Below are 6,000 nucleotides of genomic sequence, written 5' to 3'. Positions count from 1 at the left end.
GAGACTTCTAGCAAATGCATACTCTTAGTCACCAGGGTCCTCAGCAAGGTGAGCACAGAGCAAATGGACCACCACTATCAGCCCACCCAACTGATAGTGCTCAGGGCATCCTCCAACTATGAAGAGCCACAGGCTCCCACATGCACACACACATTCAGAGCTTGTGGTCACAAACTCCAGGAAGCTAGTTCACACTCAGCTCCCAGAATGGAGAAATCTCCCAGGACTTCTCTTGAGAATGACATTCTTGCATACATTTTCCCCATCTTTGCACAATCTATCATGAGATTTTTATGTTACAAAACTTCTTATTTCAAAAAGAGCATTCCGACATTAACTTACCTGACATAGAAGGATACCTAAGTTTTACCCTAAATAAATTTCTACATTCTGGGTTTTCTATGGGAGTAACAACAGTGTTTCCCAACTTGTGAGATGGGCGTCTCTGAAGTGAGATTAAGGGCTGTGCCATCAGCTGGATTTCTGAAATTTTAGTGAAACTTATATGTAAATGTGTGTTCACAGAGAAAAAACTGTAAAGACAGGCACCAACAATATAAATACTACTTATCTTTGGGGAGTAATTTCAAATTTTTTTCTTTTGTTTATCCATATATTCTGATTTTCTATAACGAACACCTATTACTTTTGTAGTAACAAATGATGTAAAACAGGATAGAAAGGGGAAGTGTAGAAATGTGGTTGTAGTTTCCACCCAAATATATCAAGTCTTAATCCCTGGAACCTGTAAATGTTGTATCTTTATAGACTTGATTAAACTAAGGGTCTTGAGATGAGGAGATAATCCTGGATTATCTGGGTAAGCACTAAATGCAGTCAAAAGTGTCCACATAAAAGAGAGGCAGAAGGAGGTTTGAAAGAGATAGAAAAGGAGAAGACAATGTGACCATGGAGGCAGATATTGGAGTGGCTGTGAGTCAAGGAACAGGGGCAGCCACCTGAAGCTAGAAGAGGCAAAGGATGGATTCTCCTCTTGAGCCTCCAGAGGGAGCATGGTCCTGCTTACAACTTGATTTCAGCCCAGTGATGCTGATTTTGGACATCTGGCCTCCAGAGTGTGAGAGAATAAATTTCTGTTGTTTTAAGCCATCCAGTGTATGGTATTTTGTTACAGCACCCGCAGGAGACTAATGCTGTAGAATATCATGGTAAAAGGAGCAAAATTATATCCACATTCATTCACGCACATCCTCCATGTGGCCCCATCACTTTCCTTTGCAAATGGATTTGCAGTCAGTTGTTTTCAATGAATTTAGAATGGATAACGTACTAAAAATCTTGGCATCTTGAAGAAGTTCCAAGAGCTATGTCCCTTGCCTTTTGCTTTTCCTCCTAGTCTCTTCCCACCCTTTACTCTCCTGGGAGTGTGGCAAAGTGGAAATGCCTAGGGCTCTGGAGCCAAAAGACCTGAGTTCAAGTGTGGGTTTCAAGTGTGGGTTTCATCTTGTTTCTAAAACAAGTCACTTAAGCTTCTTAGCAGGAAAGTGGTGGCTTAAGCCTATTAGCAGTAAAACAATCCCCAGCTTGCTCCAGGATTGTTTGAACATCATCTGAGCTACTGTATCTGAAAGTACCACCTGAGTGCTATTTGGTGACTTTAAACATTTATAGATGCTCATGCTTTTCACTCTCAATTTAATGGGGAGGGAGGGGAAAAGTGACAATACTTTGCTCCCTGGGGGCCTGTAACTCCTAACTCTAATAATTGTTCTAGAATTTTGCTAGTCTTCTGCCCAAAAAGTCAGTGGCAGGGGAAGCTATTGGGCCAATTCATTTTTGGCAACTTCCTAGTATGCCTTAATAAAGGAGGGCCAAACCTTCTTGAGTAACTAACTCCTTTAGGAAGTAGGGGTATATCATGTCTATTATTCTCAGCTTTATATATATATATATATATATAATATATATTTTTTAAAACTCTATATAATTCCCCATCCTCACTCCTTACAATTGGCCTGTCTAATAATTCAGATACACTAATATAAGAGAGGCTTTAGTAAGAGAAACTGAATGTGGGAGGACAGATTGTTGATTTTCAAGGTGACTGAAATCCTATCCTAAAATTAACATTTGAAATAGCTGGAGATATTTGTCAAGAAGAAAAAAAACTTTAAGGAGTTTCGATAGCTGTGTTCAGATGTCTGCAGGGGCGTGGCATAGGGAAGAAGGAGCAGGTTTCAGATGCTTATGACAAATAAATGTTATTTACAAGGAATCAATATTTCATTCAAAACGCCAAGACTGCCAAAGATAAAATGCACTGCTTTAGGGTAACTGGTCATGCTTTTTGCTCTCCTTGAATTTTAAAACACCCTTCCAATAATTGGGGTTTCCCAAATTATGAAACCCACATTCCCAAAGCAAAAGCCAAAAACCCTTTTTCACAGCGTCCCTTGAAGTTAGTGCATACTTGCCCCCAGGGTTCTGCCAATTGGAAACCAATATGAGACTGCACTTGGAGCCAACATGGTGCCAATGTGAAAGCCATCCTGGTGAAATAGCGAAGAGATATCCAGCTTGTGGAAGCAGTAGCACAGTTGCTCCAGCTCTGGTGTCCTGCAGAGCCTGTGTCCAATGGCAGAGACAGTAGGGTTGCCAAGTGAGCAATCCAGCCCTGAAATCACCTGCTCTTGCTTGCACAACCTCCCAATCCTGGTTCTCTGGACCCTCCTGAAGATTCTGTGAGTTACCTGACATCCTCGATAAAGTTCTTTTCTGCTTAAACCCACTGAAATGGGCTCTGTTGTACTTTTTCACATTGACTATTGTCTTAGCAGCTAATTGGCATGAATTCTTTAGGAGGTTAGTATTTGCTTTATGTGGGAAGTTGAATTAGTTCTGATCTCTATCAAATTTAAGATTCTCTGAATAAGAGTGGTAAGGGGATGACAAGTAGGAATCTGGGTAAGTAAATTTGATTAGTGTCCTATAAAAAATTTGTGATTACTTCTCCACCACAGGTGATTTAAAAATTTAAGCAAGAGTATACAGAAGACAGTTAGGCCAAGGCTTAACTAATATTCCACCATTAGTCATATAATAATTCCTTTAGGTAAAGCACAAACCAATCAGTCCATTTTTACAATGGAAATATTTTGGAATGAGTCTATGATGATTCTACTGCCTTTGATTTAGTGTATGAATTTCAAACTCAGGTGTGAAAAGATGCAAACTTTATTTCTCTATAAATCAAGCTGCTGTCTGATACAATCTCCATTTAAGTTGATGGGAGAATTCTAATCTACTCATTTTGAGGTCAGTTTCTCCAGTTCAGTGAGCCCTCAGTCTATCCAGATCTATAGTTTAGTCATATTCCAACTTAAAACTCCTGTTGACTTTTTCTTTTCCCTCTCTCCTTCCTAGGATGTAGTCTAAGTTCTGCCTCTAACAGCAATAAGGGGGATCAGAATCCTCTCCTCAGCTCAGTTCCTATGATGGAACTTGTCGCTGGTATACTCATCCTGAGTGTTACACTTGGCTTGGATGGTGTGTAATTTCTGTTTCCCAGTGTGGATCCCATCTGGTTGCCCGCTGCCAGGAGACTGCTAAGATATGGCTCCTTCCTCCTCTTGCTCCAAGTCAGCAGTTTACATCTCAGCCTTTGAATGCATGTTTTCCACCCCTGCCTTACACACTGTCTGTCTCTCTGCTTCTCCCATCTCCTCACAGAAGACTGGGAATTTCAGACTTCCTGAATGCTACAGGAAAGCCTCCGGAAACTAGGGAGTAGGGTCATCCCCGTCCCAACCACGGATGCTCTAGATATCTGGGTCAATGGACTCAGGACTATTGACTGAGAAAGGTCTTGAGAGAAAAAATGATCAGACTTGCTGGTTAGTATCTAAAATAATTCATCCGCCACATTTTATTGAGGATGGACCTGGATTAAGCTATTTATGTTTGAAAAGTGAACATACCATTTTCTAGTTTCTAAAAAGCTGATTCTGCAAAAGCATTTTTGTATGTAATTAATGAGATAATTACCTCTTGGCTCAATGAAGAAAATACAGCAAGTGCTGAATGGGATATATTTCTATACCATTTGAAACTAATTAAACTGCTTTTATCTTTATAAAATATTTTTAATTAAAAAAGTAATACATATTAATTTCAGAAAATTTGGAAAACATAGAAAAGCTTAATATAGAAAAGCACAGAAGCCACCCACGATAATAATCACTTGTGACACTTTGAGATGTTATACTTTCAGTTATATTTTTTATATTTCTGTATCTATATAATATTGGGAGCATATGCAAATTGAGATCACGAGCAGATCAAAGTGAAAGTGAAAAAACAGATTTTTTTCACTTCATAAAGAATTTTGAGATTGTTTTCCCCCATATCATGAAATAACTCTAAAAGATGATTCTCAGTGTATCATTTCATTAAATGGCTATCCCAAAATTTATTTACTCATTCTCATGGACATTTAAATTGTATCCAGTTTTGGACTTCCCTGGTGGCGCAGTGGTTAAGAATCCGCCTGCCAATGCAGGTTCGAGCCCTGGTCCAGGAAGATCCCACATGCTGCAGAGCAACTAAGCCCGTGCGCCACAGCTACTGAGCCTGCACTCTAGAGCCCGCGAGCCACAACTACTAAAGCGCAGGCGCCTAGAGCCCGTGCTCTGCAACAAGGGAAGCCACCCCAATGAGAAGCCTGCACACCGCAACAAAGAGTAGCCCCCACTTGCCGCAACTAGAGAAAGCCCGCGCGCAGCAACGAAGACCCAACGCAGCCAAAAATAAATAAATTTATGTAAAAAAAAAATACCAGTCTCTGCTTCCCAAACCAAAACATCCACTACTGTGGACAGTTTAAGTAATTATTGTAACAAGAATATCTGATATGTCACTCCTTTGCTCTAATTCCTTTAATGGTTTCCCCCAACACTTCCATAAAAATATTTTTTAATCCTTCGAATAGCATGCAAGATTGTTCATGATTTCTTCTTTACCTATTCATGCAGTCTCATCTGTAGCCATTCTCTCCCACGTAAACTAAGGTCCAAGCAAACTAAATGACTTCCAGTTTCCCAAGTCCATTAAATGATCTTTGGAATGTTATGACCCAGGCTGTCAGCCCCCCACACCTCTTTGGCTGAAATTTTTTACTCATCTTTTAAGTACCAAGTTAATTGTTACCTCCTGTGAGAATTTTTTCAATATTCCCTTTTACACATTAATGGCCATGACTTTCCATTGCTCTACCGCTGATCTATCATTTATTTCCTCAAGGCTGTCCTCATAATATACCCTCAAACTCTCCCTCTCCAAATTGGAAGTCACATTAATGTAGCTTGGATATTAAAATTAAGTATATCTATTTTAAAACTTCAAAAATTAGATGGATTTGTAAGTTTATCAGCAGACAGGACCTTGTAGTGAAAACAGCATTGGGGACTTCCCTGGTGACGCAGTGGTTAAGAATCCTCCTGCCAATGCAGGGGACACGGGTTCGAACCCTGGTCCAGGAAGATCCCACATGCCGCGGAGAAACGAAGCCCGTGAGCCACAACTACTGAGCCCATGTGCCGCAACTACTGAGCCTGCGTGCCTAGAGCCCGTGCTCCGCAACAAGAGAAGCCACCCAATGAGAAGTCCCCGCACCACAACGAAGAGCAGTCCCGGCTCGCTGCAACTAGAGAAAGCCCGCACTCAGCAACGAAGACCAAACATAGACAAAAATAAATAAATAAATAAGTTTATAAAAAGAAAGAAAGAAAGAAAAGGGCATTGGACTAGAATTCAGAAGATTTAGGTACTTCTGTTCCTTCTTCACCTTTTCTGGCCTCAATTACCTCCCTCATAAAGGAATGTGGCTTGACTACAGCCCTAGTCTTTGGGTGGCAATTTACAGTTTATCTTCTTTTTTATTAGTCCAATCCAGCCCCCTTCATTTCCCAGATGAGGAAACTGAGTCTCAGAGAGGATATATAATTTAAGTTAAGATACTATACAATTAATTAATGACTAAGG

The sequence above is a fragment of the Orcinus orca genome, chromosome 13 (assembly GCF_937001465.1).
Source record: "Orcinus orca chromosome 13, mOrcOrc1.1, whole genome shotgun sequence".
NCBI lineage: Eukaryota > Metazoa > Chordata > Mammalia > Artiodactyla > Delphinidae > Orcinus > Orcinus orca.
This window is presented reverse-complemented; position numbering follows the sequence as displayed.